This window comes from Wyeomyia smithii, chromosome 3 (assembly GCF_029784165.1).
Source record: "Wyeomyia smithii strain HCP4-BCI-WySm-NY-G18 chromosome 3, ASM2978416v1, whole genome shotgun sequence".
Classification (NCBI taxonomy): domain Eukaryota; kingdom Metazoa; phylum Arthropoda; class Insecta; order Diptera; family Culicidae; genus Wyeomyia; species Wyeomyia smithii.
The window spans coordinates 172,403,811-172,428,197 of NC_073696.1; the positions used below are offsets into that span (position 1 = coordinate 172,403,811).

Below are 24,387 nucleotides of genomic sequence, written 5' to 3' on the forward strand. Positions count from 1 at the left end.
TTTACCCCAAATTGCCTATCTTCTGATAGAGTAGGTAGCTCTGGTAAGGTACAGTGATAATCCAAATTGTTAGTAAAATATTATAAGTCTAGCAGAAACTAGAGTGATTTTAGTGATTTTGACGGTTTTTTGAAAAAAAAAATTTGGCACACTTGGCTTATACATGACATTAAAGCTCTTGAGTTGCTCTACAAAACGCCATATTCAGATATTTTTTTCTAGCGATGTTGAAAAGAGTAGGATGATTCCGAAAATTGACAATTTTTAAAAGAAAAATGCGTTTTTTTCATCATGTTACCTCTTTACCCTATATTGTTACCATGCGTTTTGAAGTACTTTTAGTGTAGAATAATACCACAAATTTTTAGAAAAATCCATCAAGTCTAGCAGGAGTTATTGCACTTTTTAGTATTTGGACGTTTTTGGACATCACATTTTCAAGGGCCGTTTTACCCCACTTAGCCTCAAAGAAAAAAAATTTAATTTTGCAAAACTTTCTGTCTTGAATAGACAAACAAACGCTGAAAATTTCAGCCCAATCGGAGAACATCAAAACAACGTCCCTCAGAAAGGTGGTTGCGGCTCTCGCGAACTGGCTCTTAAATATAATTAGTCCGAACTATTTCCATACACGTCTGTAAATATAAAGGTGGGCCAAAGTAAAAATTTGGTGCACCAAAATATGTTTTTCGTAGAAATTTTGATATTTCTAGGATATTTTTCAATACATTGCATTGTTGAACGGTATATATTAAAAAAGACACTTAGCTTTTAACAATGAAATAATAGAGTAGGTATTTATGTTGAAAAATTGTGTTTGTTTTTAATGAACTGTGCGAACACTTCCCAAAGCTGACCAAAATACCCCCGTTACCCTAGAGAAAAAGACGAATATATTTTTTATCTTGAGATAGATTAAAATTAAAAGCATTGAAACACACTTGCTACTATAGAAGTCTCATATGGAAAATTAAATGATGATCGTTTCACTAGTTTGATAATTCAAAAATGTTTCAAATTGTTTTACCTAACTACGTTTCTGACTTAGCTTTATAGTTGCCCCGTACTTACGAATTTTTTACACAAACTCGCCTTGCTATTCATGTAGCAGTTTACAAATTTGCATTAAACCATTTCAATTAACACGAAAAGAACGAGACAAAAATGTTAAATTTTCATAATTAATAACCATTGAATTAAAAAAAAATTTATAACATTTTCAGCAGAACTTTTTTGCTTTGTTCTGATCGAAACAAACGGTTTCTAGCACGCATATGGGGGTTTGTGATTGGTTCTTTCAATAAAATAACAGTAACTCAAAAAAAAAAACTAGCGACTTTCGTCCGCAGACGCCAATCCGGACTTTGAACCGGACCGAACCAAAAACGAACTGGAACGAAATTGTTCCGATTATCGACCAGATCGGACCGAAAACCGGACACAACTTTTCGTCCCGATGTATGGCATGGATTTGAACATTCCCACGTCCCCAGATAAGCGTGCTTCGTTAGCGAACAGTTACTGTACTGCATGGCTCCTAGAATCGCAATCGTAGTGCTGTTCTTGTTGTATCTCTTTATTGAATCCATTGAACGATTATTCGATGCTGTGCTCAACAATTTTATGCAACATCATCAAGCAAATGTCCTCTTTGAAAAATAAAGCTTCGTTGTAATATCAAAGTCGTTTTCTTAAGTTTGTCATTTTGTTCGATACTTTTTTCTCTGTCAGCACTTATTCTCATTTCATAAAACTGATTCAGCAAACTTTACCTAAATCATTCGATGACCCTAACTAGGGTGGTTGGTATTACCGACTTTTCGAAAAAAAAAGTAGGAGTGTGGTATTCAAGACACGACCGCATGACGTTGGACTACGGTATTCTTATATTCCATTAAAACAAATAATAGAGAGAATTGCAACTCTAGTATTTGCTGCAATTTTATCTAACAGTGCATTTCTGGATGCTGAGACGTTAAAACGTTATAAATAATAATATATACTAAAAGAATGGATATCTTTTATTTAATCGCTGTCATTTCATACATATTCGAATCAACCCTTTGTTTGCTGCACTACCAAGACAATCATTTAATTGAGCGAATTGGTAAAATTTTCCTATCTAAGCAAAAAGCAAACTTTACGAAACTATCTGAAATTGGAACCCAGAACGATTCAACCGAAAATTTTAAATTTGAAAATTGTTTGACATTTAATCGATAAAACTCATGCTAGGTTAGTTCCAGCCCAGCATATAACTTCATGTATTTGAAAAAAAAAAACGTTTGGTTCAATAACTCAATATAGCAAGAGCTCAATCACACGTTTTTCGGTAGTTGTTATCAAGGTTTGGGCGAGTGACAGGAAAATATATTAACTTCTTCAGTTGTGATTTAGAGCATTTCTAATTGTTTTGTTATTTTTCACGATAGCGACAAGTTTGTTTCTTTCTCTGTGTGCGAGAAACAAAATCAAAACCGCGCACCGAGAAACAAAAACGAAAATTTAATGGATGCTCATTGAGAAAACTTGCAACTCTTTTTACCAATAACTTATGATACTCAAAAGAACCCGTTTTGATCTAAATCAAATTTCTAGTAAATAAGTGTTGATCATTCATAGGTAGTAATTTTTCCTCGATGAATAAAGACTGGCTGAAGAAGTTAAAATCGCTGCTGTAAAATCAAATTCACAACTGTGTTCGTTAAGACGTTTTAATATTTTCAATGACAATAATAATCTTCGATAAACACCCGCTATAGTTATTCACACACATGCTATAACTATCTAAACACGCGTTAAAACTATTCATACACACGCTGTAGCTATAGCTATCCATACACACGCTATTCCTTTCCATACATCCGATACAACTATCTATACACACGCATAAGCTATCCAACCATGTGCTATTACTATCCATACATACGCTATAACTAATCATTACACACGCAGCAGCTATCCACACACAAGCTATAACTATCCGTACACACGCTGAAGATATACACGCAATAGCCATAATATGCTACACATGCTAGTGTCTTACACACGCTATAGCTAGCCATACACACGCAACAGCGCCATCCCTATCATCGCAAATGTCATAGCAATACAGATGCACATACGCTATATGTGCACACTGCACACACACCCAACGTTTTCACCCAACGATATCTGAATTGGATTACCGCTGGTGGGGTCCAACGCAGATCGAAGGAGCACCGAACTGAATGAAGAAATGCAGCTTCCCACTACCTCCGCCGCTGCTGCCTGATACCACCGCTCTGGTTCTGCTGCAGCTCAGTTTGGCCGCTGGAATCAGCCACCGCTGCTGATTATACAAGACCGGCCTGGTGGCCTTTCACATGTTAACTGATGACTGCTATGAGACGACACAGGCTATTATATAGCCCAAAGCAAAAATCCATCCGCGAGCAAACAAGAAGCGAGCTTGTGATTGGTTGAATGTGCACGACTTTTAACACAACTTTTAACTAGTTTAGTATCGAAAACATATTTAAATTATAATATGACAATCTTGCGCAATATTTCCCCTATCAATCAAGCCATTGGTGTTTAGAATCTGTTCAGTGGTAATGATAAAAGAAGCATTTTAAAACGGTGTTGAAACACCTGTTGCAGCTACCGAAAGCGAGCTCGTTATTGGTTGAAAGCTGTGAGACTGTTTACAAAGTCAGATCGGTTGTACCCGTTAGTGTCGACTGTGCTTGTGAAGAGAGGTGGTGATTGGTTGCTCGGTATGATTTAGACAATCGATGTGATTTATCAATTTTTCAATAGTGTATCTCGAGAAATAGGTTATTTTTGTTACATAAATTCAACCGTAAAAGAATTTCTGATCGGTTGATGCCGAAACCTCGAAATTCTGAAAAGAAATGACTGATGTATAAGCGCTCAAAACCTGACCACTTTTCCCTGGTTTTCCCCGGTTGAATTACTAGATTTTCAAATTCAGGTGCCTAACTTCGATATAGACGTTAGTCCAACGTCAAAAACAGGTATTTCGGTACTCGTAAAAAAGAAAACCGGTAAAACCGGTGTTTTTATTTTTTTTTAGATTAATACAAATCAGGACGATTCGTGGCCTTTGAACCTACCTGTTCAATTACAATTTTGGGAAATCGCAGTTTGGTGAAGTAATCACAATCATGTCCACGATAAAATGCAAGTCTATCTCTTTAATATTATTGAAAAATATAAGTTAAAATTAATAAAATATAAATATACATGTTTATCTGAGTAAAAAAATAAAATAAATAAATATACATTTGGATTTAATTTTTTTTTTCACCTGGCGTTCCCGTGCGGACGAGTCATCCCAGATACAAGTGATTTCCAATTTGGTTTACTGATTAAGTAGAGGATTCCATTTTAAAAATTAGTGCTCCTTATTCTTGAAAAAGTAAAATTTCAACTCTCTCAGATTCAATCGAAGTTGGACGAACTGTTGAAAAAGTATCGAACAAAAAAGAAAGGTATTAACCTTTTGTTTCTTCGGATTCGTAAAATGCAAATTTATTTCTGATCATTTTATTTTTTTTTATTCATTTACTGTTCCCAATAGTTTCAAACATTGTATTCTCAAATATTGGAGTAAATCATTATTCGATATTGCTATTGTCCATATGTATTTATTGAATACAACGTCAAGCGAGCTGTAACGCCTACCTGTAAGTGGGTAGCATTCATTTGCCTCACAATGATTGATTTATTTAAATTTTAGAAAAAATACCGAAAATACCGGTTTTTTCGTTTCTCCGATACCGACATTTCGGTATTGAAAAAAATATCGGTTTTACCGGTTTTTGATTTACCGGTAAACCACCCTAATTCTAACCGAGGGAGACTATTTCAATCCTCTCGAAAGTATTTTAAGCAGTTGTACGCGAAAGAAATCAGTAGGCTACCGCAACATGATCTACCATTACTTTCTCTCACTATACTAGAACAAATCAAGCCAGAGGGTAAAACTGATTTAGAGAATATCACCAACGCGAACAAAAAAATGTTAAGAATCGTTAAACTAGTTAATCAGAGATTTCGTTTTCGTCATTGGAATTGTCGATATGGATTTTCTTCGACAAATGGACATACCTAGTCAGTGGAATTAAAAAGCGGTTGGTTTTTCGAATGTTGGATTTTTTTATTCAACCAGTATTCTAACAAAACCAATCGTCGAATTCATACTCTTCCTCAACTATGATACTAATGAAAACAAAGCCGATAAAAACTTCTCCACGCGTTACACTTAATATGTACTGATTTTTTTCTGTTTCCTTTTTTAAAATACTTAAATCGCTGTGAAAAGCAAGTTTTTCGAGCGACGACTTATTGAGGAGTTTTTTTTTGTCAAAATTGAAGTGGCACGTATCAAAAAGCTACAACATTTTGCTTCACATTCAGTTTTGTTTTTAAAACATCAACTACAAATCATTCGAAAAAACCTTTTTAAGTTTAATAAATATCAATCACATTCATTTGTTGAGAAATTTATATATTATTTAATAAGAGAAGATGTAATAAGTTTCGAAACATCAAAAAGTACGATTACCAGAAATAATGCACTTTTAATAAATAAAAATATGCAAAATAAATCGAAAAACATCAATCAATCAATTTGTCTCTCTACCCAAAAATGCAGCCTTATTATTTTTCCAAAATAAAATCGTTTTGTATAACACCAAATCGCAACGTTTTATGCATATCAGACATTTGGTATTTAAAAAATTTCGATTTCGAACAATCCATGGACTACGTGCATTTTTTCTTTGGTCAAAAAAGTAAAACTTTACAAATTTTGTATGGGGACTTTTTCCGAGAAGATGAATATCACAGTTTGGGGAAGTAATCACAATTATGTCCGCGAGAAAACGCAAGCCATTTTCTTTGGTACTATTTGAAAACAAAACTAAAAATAATAACATATAAATATAAATTTGGTATTGAAATTTACTTTATGCATGGCGTTCCCGTGTGCAATGCACTGGTTGCACCTAAGGACGAGTCGCCCCTGCTTTTGAGTTAAACCGATAAAAAAAATTTGAAGGTCAAATTTTTCCTATACGTTCTATTGGCAGCAGCTCGAATTGTGAGCTTCCTGTCGCCCAAAAAATTGTTCTTAAATTATTACATATACAGGTCGGACTCGATTATCCGGGTGCTCGATTATCCGGGGCTCGATTATGATCGGAGAAAATGGTTCGATTATCCGGAATATTTTTTTTCTGTATTTCTATAACGTACTTTTGTATTTCGGGTCATTAGGAGGTTCGGAGTTGTTCGAAATTGTAACGGTACAAGCCCCGTTCTGTGTAGGCGGTTCATTTTTGGCAGTTTTCTTGTCGTTCCTTTAACCAATTCTTACTTATGGCCGGATATTCCTGTAATATAATGGCCAAAATCAATGCAGTACTTAGAACCACAAGCAGGTCTGTCCCGGTTGTGTTCCGGATACTTTCAGATTATTAAACCAAAACTCATCAAGCGAAAACAATAACGACTTGAAATCCGCAAAGTAGCCCATTAGTAACCATATCGAGCTAGACGAGTCTAGGTCATTATAGGTCACTCAAGAAATAGAAAAAAATCATAAGTGTTGTCAAAATCGAACAGGGTCTGTATATGTAACACCTCAATTCTTCTTAATATTTAAGACAACGAAAACAGATAAATACGTAGAAAATATCATATTTTATTCAATATTTTCTGGAAAATATTTCCTCTAATCTCTCGAAGCAAAAACTGTCTTTCTAATGGTCCATTCATCTCATTATGATCAACTATGTTTGTTGAATTTATGGTGGGTTTTATTTCGTTTTTACATTTTCGAGATAATCAATATAACATAATTTATTGTTACGTATATATGCATAACAAACGCCGCAAACAGTCTAAAGCCAATTTTTTTCGTCGGCACATGTATTGTGTACAATATATTATAATAGAAAACTCACTGTTTCAGATAAGAGATATTAAAAATTTGAAAAAATCCTAAATTAATCAACCTAGCGGTCAGACCCAGCCTTTCTCATTCAAACTTTTATTTGTAAAAATAGATTTCCATGAACGCTTCAATCCAATAAATGTATATTCACTCTTTAGGTTCTAAAATATTGATGTTTCAATCTATACATAAAAAAATGCAGTCCGGTCTGTCTGTCTGTCTGATCCACATAGGCTCGAAAATTACCTAACCGATCGACGCGAAAATTTGTATGTAGGGGTTTTTGGTGCCGATAAGGTTCCTATGATAGTTTGAGACCCCTCCCTCTTCTGGCAGGGAGGGGTCCCATACAAATGAAATATAAATTTCTGCACAACTCAAGAACAAACCAAGCGAATTAAACCGAATTTGGCACGTGGATGTTTTAAGAGGTAACAAATATGTCCATAATAGTTAAACGCCTTCCCTTTTCTGGAAAGGAGGGGTTCCATACAAATGAAACCCAAATTTCTGCACATCTCGAGAACTAATCAATTAAATGGAACCAAATTTGGCAGGTAAATGTTTTTAGTGGTAAAAAATATGTCCATAATGTTTTGAAACCCCTCCTTCTTTTGGAAGGGAGGGGATCCATACAAATGAAACACGAATTTCTGCACATCTCGAGAACTAACCGAGTAAAGGGAACCAAATTTAGAATGTGAATGTTTTTAAGGATAACAAATATGTCCATAATGGTTCGACAACCCTCCCTTTTCTGGAAGGGAGGGGTCCCATACAAATGAAACACAAATTTCTGCACATCTCGAGAGCTAACCAACTGGTAGCAAATATGTTCCATAATCGACCTCAGGCAACATTTTGGATTGTAAGATGGCAACTTCCGGTTTCTGGAAAACAGCCAAAAATGGCCGATTTCCGCCCAATATAACAATATCCGGATCTGGAATGATACACAGGAGCTAAAATCGACCACAGATACCATTTTTAGTTCTAAGATGGCGACTTCCGGTATTGGGTGTTATTCGATCATTTTCGGCTGTTTCCCAGGAAAATGTGCTTCCAGAAGAGGGAGGGGCGTCGAACCATTATGGACATTAGGGTGGGGAAAAGTGATCGATTTTCCAGAACCAAGTTTTTTGGTTCCTTTTGGGGCCCCAAACAACCCTGAACTTATCGGAAGTCGATTGGTTTTGTCTCCGCTCGGCGCATTGCATTTCAAATTTGTATGAAAATTTATATGCAAAAAACCTACTTTTTTACATTTACCTTTCTTGAGAGCTAAATAATGTTCTAATAACGCGCTACATTATGTAAAAGTATAGTATTTTAGATGCCTAACAACTTTGCAGAAGGCACTGAAGAGCTAAGATGTCCTCAAGAAGAGCTATAGCTGTTCAAAGTTAGGTATGTCGATTTAAATCTTGTTTTCTGCCAACATTACCAATTTACCGGCGCCAGTAGCATTCCCATCAGAAATAACCTGTCGTTACAAGTTTATACACTCAGCTGGATCAAACAAACAAATTCAGGTCAATATTCTAGGCGTAGGTAGAATCTATAGCGTGTTTTAGAGGTTGCTTCTGATGGAAATCTAACTAACGCCGGTACACTGGCAGTGTTGGCAGAAAAAATGATTTGCAACATAAATTTCGACATACTCAACTTCGAACAGCTCCAGTATTTTTTTGGGACACCCTAGCTCTTTGATGTCTTCGGCCAAGTTGTTAGGCATCAAAAAACCTGCCATTTGAAGTCATGAAACATATGGTTTGAGCCACTTTGAGCTCTTTAGAATGGAAAACGCAAAAACGTTGGTTTTTCCATACAAATCTCCATTTAAATTTGAAACGCAATGCGCCAAGCGGAGACTAAACCAAACGACTTCCGATAAATTCAGAATTGTTTGAGGCTCCAAATAGAACAAAAAAAACTTGGTTCTGGCTTTCTGCTATCAAGTTTCGTTTTTTCCATGATTATATTTGTTACCTCTAAAAACATTCCACCAGAATGACGCTCAGAGGCCAGAAATTATCATAAATACCATTTTAAAATTCAAAATGGCGACTTCCGGTTTGTGAAAAACAGCCCAAAATAAACAAATACTATCCAATATGAGTATCTCTGGAATCAGAATAATGCAATGAGCTAACAATTGACCTCAGGCATCATTTTGAATTGCTAAATGGCAACTTCTAGGAAACAGTCGAAAATGACCGAATAATACTCAATATGGATATATCCGTAATCGAGATGACGCATAGAAACCAAACATTGACCCTTGACACCATTTTGAATTTAGAGACGACGATAAAACCAATCAATTCAAACGATTTGTTATTTGACTTTGATCATATCCTATAGACCGTTCCGATAATTATAAATACACTTACGATCAACCGTCATTTCAAATAACGTGCAGTATTCAACCAAACGTTGGCTGCGTCCTGTTGTTTACATCCAAAAGAAACAGATGCTGTCATTTTTTCTAACATTTAGTGCGAAATTTTAAAAATGCTTGGCCTTTCTCCCGAGCAAAGAAAGCGAATTGTGCACAAATGGGGCACCGTGAGTGGTCTTTCTATAAGAAAATTAGCCAGAGAAGAAGGTATAAGTGTCGGAGCAGTTCAAACCGCATTGCGGAAGTATTGTGAAGAGTGCACATTTACTGATGCCCCAAGACGTGGTAGAAAACCCGGGCCTGTTGATCCCACAATGGACAAAAAGGTTAAGGAATACTACAAGCGGCATCCTTCAGTATCAGTACGAGATGTGGCGAGAAAGCTTGGAACCTCGGCGAGTAACGTTATACGTGCCAAGGGAAGAATGGGTCTGCAGGCCCGTCGGAAGCAGAAGCAGCCAAAACGAAATCCAAAACAAGCTGAATCTGTGAAACCGAGAGCTCGGAAGATTTATGACAAACTTCTAACCAAAAAAATGGGGTGTGTTATCATGGATGACGAAACCAACATTAAACTGGACTATAAGACTCTGCCAGGACCGCAATTTTATACATCACCAAAGGGAAAGGATGTCCCTGGACCAGTGAAAGCCATTTACACCGAAAAATTCGGCAAGAAGGTAATGGTTTAGCAGGCCATTTGTGAATGTGGGAAAATATCTCGTCCATTCATTACGAATGACACAATGAATGGTAAAATTTACGTGAAAGAGTGTTTGCAGAAAAGGTTGTTACCTATGGTTAAGCAGCATAACAATCCTCCAATCTTTTGGCCCGATCTTGCTTCCTGCCATTGCTCTAAGGATGCACTAGGGTGGTATAAAACAAATAATGTCACATGTTTCCCAAAGGAGATGAATCCTCCAAACTGCCCTGAAATTCGCCCTATTGAAACTTTTTGGGCTTTGACCAAGGCAAAGCTGAGGAAATATGTCAAACCAGCGGACAATGTTGAAAAATTTAAGAGATTGGCTTAAAATGGTAAAAATGGTCGGAGAACACACTCTGCAAAAGCTTATGAGTAGTGTTAAGAGAAAAGTTAGAGAACTCGCGTATCCTACGAAAAATAATCCCAACTTGAATTGAAACTGGAAAGAAAACACTTATTATCTATATTCCAGAATAAAATGACCCGAAAAATCCTGTATTTTTTGTTTTATTCAAGAAAGAAGATGTATTTATAATTTTCAGAACAATCTATACGGCCTATTCGTCGTGCATTTGCTGACTTTAAACACATTGCAAGGAATCAATGAATTTGGAACGTTCAAATAGTACGATATCACATTTAAATTATGTTGAGGCCACATATATCGATCAAAGCAGGTATAGTTTTAAATAGTCTTTGGGGCCATCCACATACCACGTGGACAGCTTAGGGGGGGGGGGGGGTTGGTTAATGTCCACGGTCCATACAATTTTTTTAGAATTTATATGGGCAGTTGTCCACGGAGGGGGAGGGGGGGGTTAAAATCGTTAAAAATCTGTCCACGTGGTATGTGGATGGCCCCTTTGAATTTCTGTGTTTTCCATAACTTTTGAGCCTCATATCAAATTGTTATGAAGCTTTTTATTTGTAAGTTCGAAAGATGACTTGTATGACACTAGTTATGTTCAAATAAGTCATGTTATCTTTGAGATAATAGACTTTCGTTGCTTTATTAACAATTTAATACATAACAGTTGCTTAAGTTCTATTATAATCAAATGAAATGGGAACGTATAGGGCAACCAAACTTTGGAACCACGTGTTCAATCATAATTCATCAGTTAATCCCTAACTAGCCCGCTCATCTGATAATAATATTGATCAAATCGGTTGTGTAGTTTCTGAGATAATAAAGTTTCGTGATTTTCCCATTTTGGTACATTACAGACAAAGTTACAGTCCGATTACAGTAAAATTCAATAGGGTGTTACGATGCAGCTAGACTTATAAGGTGACACTAATTTTGTGGAAATCGGGTCTGCCATCTTTGAGAAAAGATAGTGAGTTCAAGTAGTCTTCGGAATATGTTTCTTTGCATAGCTGGATTTCACATTTTTAAACATAATAGGCAAAGTAATAGTCTGATTGCAAAACAAATCAATAGGGTCTTATGGGGCAACTAGGCTTTTCATTTAACACTGATTTTATGAAAATCGGTCCAGCCATCTCTGAGAAACATGAGTGAGTCTTCAAAACACGTTTCTTGTCATAACTTTTGAACCACAAGTTCAATCTTTATAAAATTCAAAAGTTAGGGGATTTTAGGTAGCCCGTTCATTCGAAATCAATTTTGTTAAAATCGGTTATGATGTTTCATGATTTCGATACATTACCTCCAAACTAAAAATCCGATTACAGTAAAATTTAATGGGGTCTTATGGGACAACGAGACCTTTCATTTGCGATTAATTTCATGAAAATCGGTCCAGCCATCTCTGAGAAAAGTGAGTGAGAATAAAAATCTGCGCATACACACACACACACACACACACACACACACACATACACACACACACACACACACACACACACACACACACACACACATACAGAAAATGCTCAGCTCGTCGAGCTGAGTCGAGTGATATATGCCATTCGGCCCTTTGGAGCACTTTTATACTTTCTAGGAGAAAGGCAAAAATGGCACGATTATCCAGAGGATTCGATTATCCGGAGCGAAATGTTTTTTAAAACTCCGGATAATCGAGTCCGACCTGTGAGCAAATTTTATTATGGGGGCAAGTTTTATTATGGGGTGACCTTGATTACTTTGTTGTTTTCATGTTGAATTGTCGCTAATGAGCAGCTTAAAAATGAATCGCGTCTCGACTCCATGCTTGGTTTCGCTCTTTTGCTCTTTGAATGCTGACTTGCTCGAACGAAACGACCATGTGTTTTTCTCCTGACGTATAATTTATTGTTGCCACCAAGTCAAGAATTAACCTTCTGCATTTTAGAAATATAGAATGTACTAAAAGTTTAGTAATATAAATGTAAAAAAATTGACCGAATTTTTGGCACTTTAAAAATGAAAAGACCACGTAGTTTAAGCCGCAAGGGAGGGGGGGATTGACCAAAAGACCACGAGGGGTATAAAAAGTGAGGAACAGCCCCTAAGATTGCTGCAGAAAACCTGCCGAAGAAAACCACTGCCGAAGCCGTTCGCTACCCTGTTTCACGTATTCTTCCCAAAAAATATTTTGGTTCCTTTTATTGGAAAAACGAAGAGTTTTTGAATATATTTCCGGAATAATTCGCATGGCGCAACTGGCAAAATATGAAAAAAAATGTTCTATAATTCTATTAGCTTAAAAAAGTTTGGCAAGATAGGTTCATTCTACGTCAATTTATAATATTAAAGTCGCTGTCATTCATTTCTGTTAAAAAACGATCAAGAAATGTTTTCTCAAATTTCCCAAGTGATGTTTCCCATTATTCAATCCGTGTTTCGTTTCTTTGTTCTCTCGGTTGCTGTATTCAGTTTGAATTGTAAAAATTGTTTTAATTAAATTGTTCCTGTCGGGATGCGGTATATTTTTCCAAATCAGTCTCTGTATCAGTTCGCTTATTTTTCGCTTTCCCTACTGCACACATTGTCTGCTTAATGAACTTCTAATTACCAATTTTAATTATTTCTACGTTTGTTGTTGAATGGGACTGCTAATTTTTATATTTTTATCATTTTTTTTCTTGTGGTTAATTAAAAGTACACATTAAAAGGTACATTAAAAGTACAAAGACAACGTAATGTAGGATCATCTTGAAGGTAATGAAAAATTACGTAGGACTGTAATGCATTAATAAATATTAAACGTAACTGTAATGAGTTGAATGAACCAAATATTAGATAGTTGTTTTTTATCAGGCTACCTGCTATATAGGTATCGCTATATTATGAGAAGTTATTTCATCCAACACCAAGCCAGCACGATAGCGATTTTCTTCAACGGTAAAGTAGCAAAAAAAAAACACGTGATATACAGAAAAATTAAAGATAGGTACAATACATTCATTTCATTCATTCATTTACTGATTTTATTTTTTTTAGTAGAAATCGTTTTTCAATGTTTAAGCATCAATTTGTTTATTAAAAATGTTGAAGAAAGTTCAAAAAACCTATTGAGGTTAACCAAAATTTTAGTCTAGATTCAACCTTTCTGTTTAGGAACGTTAGAATATAATTACAGTCATACCTCGATATAAGGCAACTTATTTTTATTTTCGTTATGTTATATCGAAGCAAAAAAAAATATTTTTAATTAATGCAAGAATGTAAATGGTTACTTAAATATGCGCGAAAACCTATTTTCCATTACCTATCAGTATTCTTAAACCTTTCTCATGCCCATTTAGAAATATTTTCGGAAGTAAAAAAAAATTTTTCAATTGATACAAGAGGTTACTCAAAGATGCGTGAAAACCTATTTCCCATCACCTATCAGTTTTTTTAAACCATTCTTTTGCACATTTAGCACAATTTTCAACAAGCAAAAAAATAAATTTTAATTGATACAAGACTGTTTATGGTTACTCGAAGGTGCGCGAAAACCTGTTTCCATTACCTATCAGTATTTTCAAACCTTTCTTATGCACTTTTAGAGAAAATTTCAACGAGCAAAAAAAAAAAAAATTCAATTGATGCAAGACTGTGAATTGTTACTGAAGGTTGCATGAAAACCTATTTCCCATCACCTATTAGTATTTTTAAACCATTCTTCTGCCCATTTAGGACGACTTTCGCATTGGTTTCAAAACTTATTACAAACATTTTTTTGAAGCAATTTATACCCCAAAAATAGTTGCTGTATCATTTATTTTCAATTTCAATACATCTTAAAAAGTTACGTTATATCGAGGTAGAAGTTACGTTATATCGAGATTGCCTTTTATCGAGGTATGACTGTATTGCAATATATTATTTTTCAAAAATACGTTGTATAAGACTGTATATAAAAAAGGGTTTTTAAAGTTCTTCAAACAACAGATAACTAGTTAACTCAATTTACATTAGCATTTGAATAGATCACAAGTTTGGAACAAGCACTTACTGAATTGATTTGACAAGTTATTTCGGGCTAGCTCTTCCTAACTGTGAAGTTACAAAACATTCATTGCGGGATAGCTGCCACTCACGTCCACCACCTATTCTTGGAGCAGCTGCCGTCGCTCTCCTAGCAGCACTAGCCAATCTCGACAATGTGAGCGCACTTCCGCTAATCCAAAACACAGCCGCTTTTCTTCGGCTCTTCAGTTATTTTTATTTTTCTTAACCACAGAACAACTTGACATGTATGTATGTGTATAGATTTAAACTCAGAATAGTACAATCTTCCCGCACTCTCGTTTTTCTTGCTTTTATTGAGTTTACCTTGCGCTCACTAACACTGGTTTATGGTAAGCACTCGCGGAGAAACGCGCTCCGCCACCGAAAGAAATGGCTGCTCCCTGGAATCATCACTGATCAGAGAAACAAAAATGACCGTACTAAATTTTTGTTTTTCTCATTAATATATTAACCATCTTCCAGCTTGAACAAGCCACCATAATCATTGATATATTCCATCTGAATTAGCCGCAACGTTGTTGCTTGTAGGACAAGCTAAAACCATACTTATGATTTTCTTCGATTGTCTGGCACAACGTCGACGAATCTTCACACATTGATGGTTGAAGGTTCTCATTAAAAAGAGGCAGTTTTTTCAGTCACACTTTCCATCATTTGGCACTAGTTTACAGCTTCTATTCCATACTTTACAACAAGATTCATAACTAAATAGCACAGTTGATACACTTTTTCCCCTGCAGATAAAATTTTGCGGTCCAAAAACAGTAATAAACAAAACAGATCTTCGAACCACGCACCGCAGCGAAAAAAATGGGGATTGCACTCAACGACTTGCCTTGCAACTGTGCTAGTGCTCTTCCGTATTGTGTGAACAGTTCTGAGGATCGTCATATCGGAGTGGCTAATTGTAGTAGTGTGTGTTAAGAATAGTTTTCAGAAAAAATCCAGATGACGCTGTTAAAATTGATTGTGACAACAGGTGATCACGCAACCGTTACATGCTATTTTTTGTTAACCCGCAAACACTCTTAAGTTCGCGACTACGAAGGTGCTGATATTTGTTTGGTTTTTGCATGAGAAAAAGAAGGAGGGAAATATTTTTGCTTTTGTCATCACACACATTTTGACAATTGCATATGAGAGTTCGTCTAGGTGCGAACAGCCTTCAAAATCTCTTTCAACTTCGTAGTCGCGAATAGAATTCGTTTTTATGGTGGAGCTTCGCTGAAACTACACTTTCGCAGAGTCTGATCAATCAGAGTCTATGTGTCACGGAAAACGAAAAGTACCCATTTTCATGTCGATTTCACTCAACGGCGTCGTTCCGTGCAGGAAGCCAATTTTGAGTAGTTGTTGATTAATTCAATAGAAGGTATATAGCACTAAGAGTAATAATACGTAAAAAATACCCAACGTTTAGTTCAATCTTTTAAACTATGCCTTGGGTAGGTTTCAGTCAATTTCATTCGATTGAATTAATATTATATAATAATCTATTAAATCTATCTCAAAACCTACTCACGTACCTTCTAATTTAGTGTAACTGGCTTTATTAATTTCCCCTTAAAGTGCCTCCGTTCCTAGCTCCATTCTCACAATGCAATTTTAATCTTCTTCTTGATTGGCGGCTATTATTCAAAACCAGAAGCACAAAAGCACGTTCTTCACCTAATATCACTAATTTATAACCAAAACTACCAATATCAAAGATATCTCTGCCACTTTCGCGAAATCAATTTTTTCACGCGGGTTATGAATTTTCAACCAGTTTGATTTTTCGTCCAATATTGGGTTTAAACTACTCATTATTGACTTTTTGTCAAAACACCACCATTGAGTAAAAGCATGTTTAAAGTAAATTAAGTTGAAATGACTCAGCAATAGCATTGCAAAACCACCAACACGTAGGTTGTATAAGGTTCACATCATTTCAGGTAGTTTGTACACTCCGGTTGGGTAGATTTTGTTCACGCTCACTTCACTTTATTAGACCTATTCCCGATTCCACCTCAAGTGAGGTGACAAAAATCACCTCCGTGGAGTGAGATTGACAGTGAAGTAAAATTGAGAATAGGACAAGTGAAATGAGATTGTTTCCCAGCTCGAAAATGTCTAAGTCCCAGAAAGTCGTTTTTCCCGTTTTTTTAGATAACACCAGATCTTGACATGTTCTTTTTTTTTATTCTCGCTTATTTTCCGTCGGTCTAGTTTCGTCACTGTTGTGGCCAATCACCAACGCCGACATGTTCTGCATTTCTAAGACATTCGACATCAAAAACAATGTTTTTTTCGGTATCGAAAATTTCCTGAACTAGTTTGCATTTTTTTCATCGGGCAAAAATATGAAAAATTGACCGCTTTAAGGTACGGATCAAACTCTGATTCGCTTCTTTACTGAAGAATAAATCCAATATTTACCATTAGATCACAAATCAATCAACTTTAAGACTTATGGCAGCTTCGTGGAAGCATTTCACCGTTCAAAATGGTCGTGAGAAAAATTTCACGTGAAACGTCGCTTTTTCCGTTCTCACTTCACTGATATGACACTCATAATAACCCAGATTCCACGGCAGATGTTTCTTCGCGACGTTTTTTTCACTTACGTGAGTCCCGTAATAGGATTTTGTTCACTTTACTCTGATTTCACCGTGAAGTGACTCCCGTAATAAGCACCATAGTCGCGCGAAGAGAAAATCTATCGTTTCGGCAACACAGTTTTTGTGCCGTTTGTTGCCAAGAACTATACAGTTCTGTTTTTTATCATGCATAAGCGAATATCATTTTTTGAAATTCTTCACAAGGTACACAGTTTTGTAAGATTACATCGGTGATGTTTTGTTAAATTTAAGTGAACCAGTGTACAGGTTTTATGTTGGATTGAAATGTGTAAGTAAAACTTCGGAAAAACACATATTCTTTATTACGCTCAATTACAACACATACAACACACATTACAAACCTGTACCGCAGACAGACGTCCAAGCTGAGTTCCAAACTTGTGTAAAGTTTTTTTGTAGTAGCAATCCGTAACCAGACAGCGCTACCAGTACCGCCAGCCTCGTACACCAGCGAAAAAAATGTATTGTAGCGATAAGGTCACCAGGCGGCGCTAGTGTACAAGTGATTTATAACGCAATTTACTTTGAAAATTTACACGGAAATTTTGATCAATGTTGTTCTTGCTTGGACGTCTGTCTGTGCCTGTACACTGGTCCAGTTAAATTCAACAAAGCATCACCGGTGTAATCTTTCAAAACGGTGTACCATGTGAAGAATTTCAAAAAATGATATTCGCTATGCATGGTGAGAAACAGAACTGTATAGTTCTTGGTAACAAATGGCACAAAAACTGTGTTGCCGAGACGATAGATTTTTTCTTTGCGCCACTCTTTATACACATAGACTCTGCTTTTATGGTTACTCACATCTAGAGTTCTCCAAGCGAAAACACACGATCACTACGACACGGCCCGCTTTACACTGTATATTGAAATTTGTGAGAGTGTGAAACAAACTCGGTAGTTTTTTATGCTCTCTTTCAGATGACAGTTCTCACAGGTGACAAAAAATTCTTACAGCTTACAAAGAAAAATCGAATACATCGCACTAATCTAAATGCGCCTGGAGAACTCTCTGAGTAAGGCCGTCATACACGCTCATTTTTTGTTACTCTAAAGAGAGTTTGATATAGTCAGCCTATACACCAGAGAGACGCCGAGACACTCACCGTTAAGGCAACTGTCAACATCAACGGGCGAGCTGTATAGTTTTGCATTTCCGTTATCCGTTTTGATGTTGACAGTTGCCTTAACGGTGAGTGTCTTGTCATTTCTCTAATATACTGGTTCCCTAGTTTGATATGACTCATTTTTGAAAAACGTGGAGGTACCCTAATTAGAATACTTTTATGGTTACTCACTTCTGAGTAAGGCCGTCATACGTCAAAAATTGAGTAGAATCTATTCTGTTTATGCAAACCAGAAATTAACGAAAATGACTTACCCAGTTTGCCTAAATTTGAAAATTTGATGATATCTGGTTTTTATAAATCTGACTCAAAAAATAAAATAAATTCAGAAAAATCAAAAACATAGATTTATTTTTCATCGAAACATTATGAATGTTTAAAATCATTCCCGTGTCTTCATTGAATGGGGCAACTAACCGGTTCACAGTTGCCCCTTGCCCGTGAACTGTGGCTCACACTTTTGTACAGTACGCACGCTAGAAAATCCGTCATCATCCGTCACCAAACACTGCGAAGGAGAACACTGCATCGATTGCATGTATTGAGCGCTGCACATCATTACAAATGTTTCCGTTTATTATCACAAATAAAAGACCGGCTTTAAACGGCATTGCAGAACATACAACATGCGGTTGTTCATTTTGAAGAGATAATTTATATGTTTTCAAATCCTCTGCAATACTGATGTTGGGCTGAAATTATTATGGAATATTGTTATATGTTGTTTGTAACGCAAATGATTAGGAAGTTATTGATTTGATATCAGATCAGGTACTTACTGCTAGCCAACGAATAAAAAGCGACACCAATTGTTCTTTGGAAACCGATAATATCGCTGTTAAAACTTTTGACGTATACTTATACTCAGGGGTAGGTAAACATCATATATAGTAACTCAAAACTGAGTAAACAAGGTAATTATGAAAATTTGGGTAAATGTTACCAGTGTTGCTGATTATCACTTCATTACACCACAGAATTACACTCAGATACGTTGTCTGCAACCAGAAGTACTCAGTTCAGTGGCAACAAAGCATGCGCTCATAAATGAAATGAACGCGTTGATTGTCCCGTGCCATGGTGAGTGACTCACATATGAGAAGTTTTTTTTCTCTTCGCACCATCTTCGCTTTGGACCCGATCAGATCAAAAGGGAAGACAGAGGTTTTTTTTCCGTGGTAATCTCATCACTCAGAATATTCAGATGATTCGCATCATTCATTTCTTTTGCATCGTTCGCACCGTTCGTACGATTTGCATCAGTCATATTCTTCGGGCCTTTTTTTTTTGGGTGAACCGAAGCGATTAGCTTTCTTCAGCCAACAGTGCTGCGTAATTGTAGTTTTTAAAAATAAAAAAAAAGTCTGGCAGTGATGAACTGCCGCGCGGTAAAAACAAAGAAGAAGGATGTTGTTGAGGAAAAGGCTGCTGCCACAGGGGCAATAAAATATAGGTGCCTTATCGATGCTTTCAGTTTTGTTAAATTCATTTTAAATTTCAGAAATCTATAATCAGTTGACTTCAAGAAACATAAAAATAAAAACATACATTGAAAGAATGTCATTTTTTCCTTTTCAAACATCTCGAACAATACGTGCGAACATCTAAACTAATTCCTTAAACTATATGCCGCAAAATTTATTCTGTCAAGAATACATCCCTTCTCAGATGTATCGAACACCCTATTCGATAAACAGAGAATTCGCTTGCCCACCCTAGGCGGTGACGTTTGTTTGGGTCTTGTACGAATCTATTCTTACCAAAACCAACAGTGTTTTTTTCCTTTGTAAACGTCATTGGTCTTTCCCGACGCTTCGTTCGCTTCGTTAGATTCGTTCGCTTTAGCTGTAAGTCGAATTGATGGTGAGTAACTTTTTTTCGGGTGGCCGAATGTGGTAACTCAGTGAGATACAATGGCAGGCGAAGAAGTAAAAAATAGAATACACCCAAACAGGTTAATAAGCACTGCTATTCGCACTTGATGATGCGATAGGCTGCAGCTAAATCATGAATGATTGTGATAATCAGCAACTTTGAATGTTACTCAATTATCCAGTAACCCATAACTCACTTTTTGACATTTTGCATAAGTAAACTCAACTGAGTAGATCCTAATCAGATTAGGGTCAAAATAAAGCAGCGTGTACCAAATAAGCAATGTAAATAAACAATGTTTAGGGCATTATGCTAAACTAGCATTACTGAGAGCAAAATATGCGCTTAAGGGGCTACCCTAAGTGCTACGATGTAGTGTTTTAAATGCATATAGAAGACGCATTACATTTTTTTGTAAGTGCCAATAACGAGCGATATCGAGTGGTCAATTAAAAATAGACGGAACATGGGTACTCCACGTAAATGAAAAAAAGGAGTGGGGATTTTCGACGCAAAGTTCGGGTATATGGAAGCATGAAACTTTCCAAAATATCCAATACAAAACAACTGCAAACTAGTGAGTTGGATCCAGGATCTACATCTCCTGGGCTCTTGGTTTCTGAACCGTCAATATCAGAAGATGAAAGAAGTCCCTGTTGAATTCCAAACGGTATTGAGGAAGAACACATGAACAAAATAAACCATATGTATTACTTCTGAATATTTGTTTGCATTCGTTCCAGACACTAAATAATTAAGGTTCTAATTTTTTTTCGTTTATTTTCTTAACTCACATGTCAGAAAAAAAAATTTATGGGTGCTCCAAATCAGCATTAGTGATGCATATCAATGGTTGCCACCTGCAGCACTTTATCAGCTAGCTATTTCGCCTTTTCAACATTATATCAGATATATACAAGCATTTAGGTCAGAATAAGTTCTTACCCAGACTTCTGTAATCAAATATAGTATTGTTGTAGGGCAATGATTTAGTGCTTGAAAAGAGATCGAATTTTGATTGTGACTACGGTGAATACACATGCTTTTTTCGTTTGATTTGAACGGCAGAAACGGTCGGTCGAACGAAAAAAAGTTTTTTTTCTTTCTCTCGTGTGACGATTTTTTTCTAATGATAACGACCGCAGTTCCGGAGAAAACGATTTAAAAACTCTCTCACTCGATCATTGTGTACAATGTGTATTAAAAAAAAGCAAACTAGAGTATGATCGGCAGCATGTAGCACGTTTTGTTTTCGTTTCTCTCGTTCTTGACTGCTGGTATGACTGGCTGTCTGAACGGCCAGAAAACGGTCGATGACTTTTTTTTTGGCTGAATCGAATTGGATTGGGGCACTGTTTACACACCAAATTTTTATTGCTGGAAACCAGCAAAATTTTGCTGATTTTTGGTGTGCTGTATTTCCAGCAATCTGTTCAGTAAAATTAAAACTGTAACCTCAGCAATGGTCCTTCATCCGCTATCAGGAACTTAGCAACGATCTCTTACCAGCTGCATAGCGGTTTGGCGCGTTTTACTAATGACAGCTTGACGTAAAATATTTTGACATATCAATTCTTTCGCTGGATTCCAACAAACATTCATCTACTGTTTTCTGTTCAGCAAATAGTTGTGCTGTATTTTCGCGAATCACTGAGTCGATTACTGATTTTTAGTTAATTGATCAATGAAATACTGGTTTACAGTAAAAATATAATTACTGAACGAAATTAAGTAAATTGTAGAACTGAATTACAGTAACATCACATACATAAGACATACGTAACACTCAGGAAGAAATGTTCCAAAAAAGTTGGTACAAAATGAACTATGTACTCGAATGGTACCACCCTCTGAATAAAATCACTGTTTGAGTTGTTTTTAAGGCAGTGTACCTGAGCAGCTCTGCATTTGTCTCGTTCCTACTCGAAAAATGCTGCATTGATTTTGTAAATAACTCTTTGACAGTTCCTTATGGGATTTTCTTTGGGGCTCGATAAAGCCGAGAAAAAGAAAATTCATTTTGTTCATTATTTGTCGAGCAGTTGGACAGGACGAGGCACGGAGTACTATGGGGCAACGTGTTCCAGAAAAAAACGCCAGTGTCACGTATGTGGAATGGGGTGAAATTGATCAGTGGGGTGAAGTTGATCACCTGAGAATTCGTGATAAAAAATACTAATCAAAAGATATTGCTCTTACAACACTAGGTAATGTTAACGTATAAACGCAACTTTTGCATGATTCACATACCTGTCAAAGTTAACCCTTGCATGCCCAGTGCGATTTATCATATTTTCGAAAAATTCTTTTAACTCAGTCAAAACTCAATCAAATTTGATCAAACAAGTTTCCAAATAACAAAAAAAAAGTATTGAATTCACTTGAAGTAATCTTAGTTGAGGGTTATTTACGTTAAATTTGGAGAAGTGAGTAAAGTTTGATAAAAGCTCAAAATATGTAATTTTCAACAATGATCATTCCATACCATTAAAGAAATACTGATGAATTCGCAGGAACAGGCTTCGAAATGGTCACGGTAGAACCACATTTCACTGCGATAATCGTCTTCTTCTTCCTCTGACGCTACCAAGACTCGCTGTCTGAATACATTCTTGAACAAACATGTCAAATGAGTATCGCCATCCGACGTTATTTTCCTCAAACGTATTTTGACAATTTTTTCTAAAAATGAGAATTACGCACGTTAAGTGCGTGTATTCTGGAATTTTTTCATAGCATTGATCTTGTAATAATATTTCTCAACATAAATGAACGAAGTAGACAGAAATAGGCCGAAATAACATCGCTCAACGATTGACAGTGTGCATCTCTTTGATACGCGAGTGTCGTTTGACTATTCTTTTCTTTCTGTGTGCTGAGCGGCGATGGTTTGGTTATTTAACATTTACGAGCGAAAGCCGACTGTGACGAACGCTAAGCCAGCGAGATCAAATGAAAATGGTGACCGTTTACAAGCCTGCGCAGGAAACCACAAAGATTTTAATTTCAGAGCTAGTTTTTGAGCTTTTGCAACAAACCGAATTGAAATCGGTCTAACGACGATCAAATAAGAGCAAATCTAGCAACGAGCAGCTCGTGAGCCAAAATAAACCAATTTTATATAACCTGAAATATCGTTATTTTCGTTTCCAAACTAGCTGTAAATGATGTTTTTCAGTACAGAAATCATTATTTATCTTTAGCATATCGAAAAAAAGCACATTTCCAAAATAGTGTATGCATTTCAATGGTGATCAATTTCACCCCAATGGGGTCCTAAAGTTTCAAACGGTTTTCTGATTTTTATATATCAGCTGGAAGAGTGCATATTTCTAAGCAAAACGTGATTTTTAAAAATGTTTATCATTTTCCTTTGATTTTTAAATGAAGGATAAAAATCTGCTCGAAATGCCTTGAATGACAGTTCTCTCATATACCGTACATGGGCGAAACGTCATCTAAGACCTTTCGAGCAGTTTTTTTATTCTTCATTTAAAAATCGAAGGAAAACGATAAACGTTTTTAAAAAATCACGTTTTGCTCAGAAAACGCGGCTTTTTCAAATGATAGATAAAAACCGGTATAGCTTTAGGACCCAATTTATCTCATAGTAACTTATAGAATTATCGAATTTATTTCATGAAGTAGACGATAGAAATTTCACCAATAGCCATAGAGGTTTACTGGAGCACATACCAGTACTTGTTTCAAAATTATACTATTTCGGGTTAAATATACATGAAGCTAGTTAATTGGAAATAGTTATAAAAATTGATCAATTTCACTCTGTTCCATGGTACTTTTCACTGAAAGTGTAAAACTAAAACACAAACAAGTTCTCTAGATGAAGTTCAAATTCAGTTTGCAGAGGAAGTTAAATACCTCGGTGTAAGTTTGGATGAAAACTGAATTGGAATTCCCATCTAGACAAGGTTTTCACTAAAGGTACAAATGCCTCATGGGTTTGTAGCAGAGCTGTGAAAAAAACATGTGGTTTACGGCCCAGAACTGTACACTGGATTTATTCAGAAATTGTTCGTTCGAAAATCGCATACGCCTCACTTATATGGTGACCTAAAATTAACAAGGTTACCGCTCCAGCGGAACTTGGTGAACTGCAGAAGCTTGCCTGTATATAAAATTTTGCATTAGAAAAAGAATGAAAAAAAGAATAACTGGGGTAACAAAAAGTACACCATCAGCTGCTTTAGAAGCCGTTCTCTATATGCTACCCTCACACATGTTTGTAAAGCCGTAGGCTGCAAAGAGTGCTCTGCAATTC

At 36.1% G+C, this 24,387-nt stretch overlaps 1 protein-coding gene across 6 annotated transcripts in view; it reads right to left on the reverse strand.

Annotated features, from left to right (window-relative positions):
* The window catches only part of LOC129732839 (histone-lysine N-methyltransferase, H3 lysine-79 specific), a 143,557-nt gene extending 128,230 nt beyond the window's left edge, over positions 1 to 15,327 (reverse strand). For 4 of the 6 annotated variants that reach the window (XM_055694130.1, XM_055694138.1, XM_055694137.1 and 1 more), the window contains exon 1: positions 14,463 to 15,327. The gene's annotated coding sequence lies outside the window, so the exon portion shown is untranslated. Of the gene's footprint in view, positions 1 to 4,312; positions 4,332 to 14,462 lie in introns of those variants that run through there. The other 2 variants (XM_055694131.1, XM_055694135.1) reach the window with 2 other exon arrangements.
* Between the last annotated feature and the right edge of the window lie 9,060 nt (positions 15,328 to 24,387).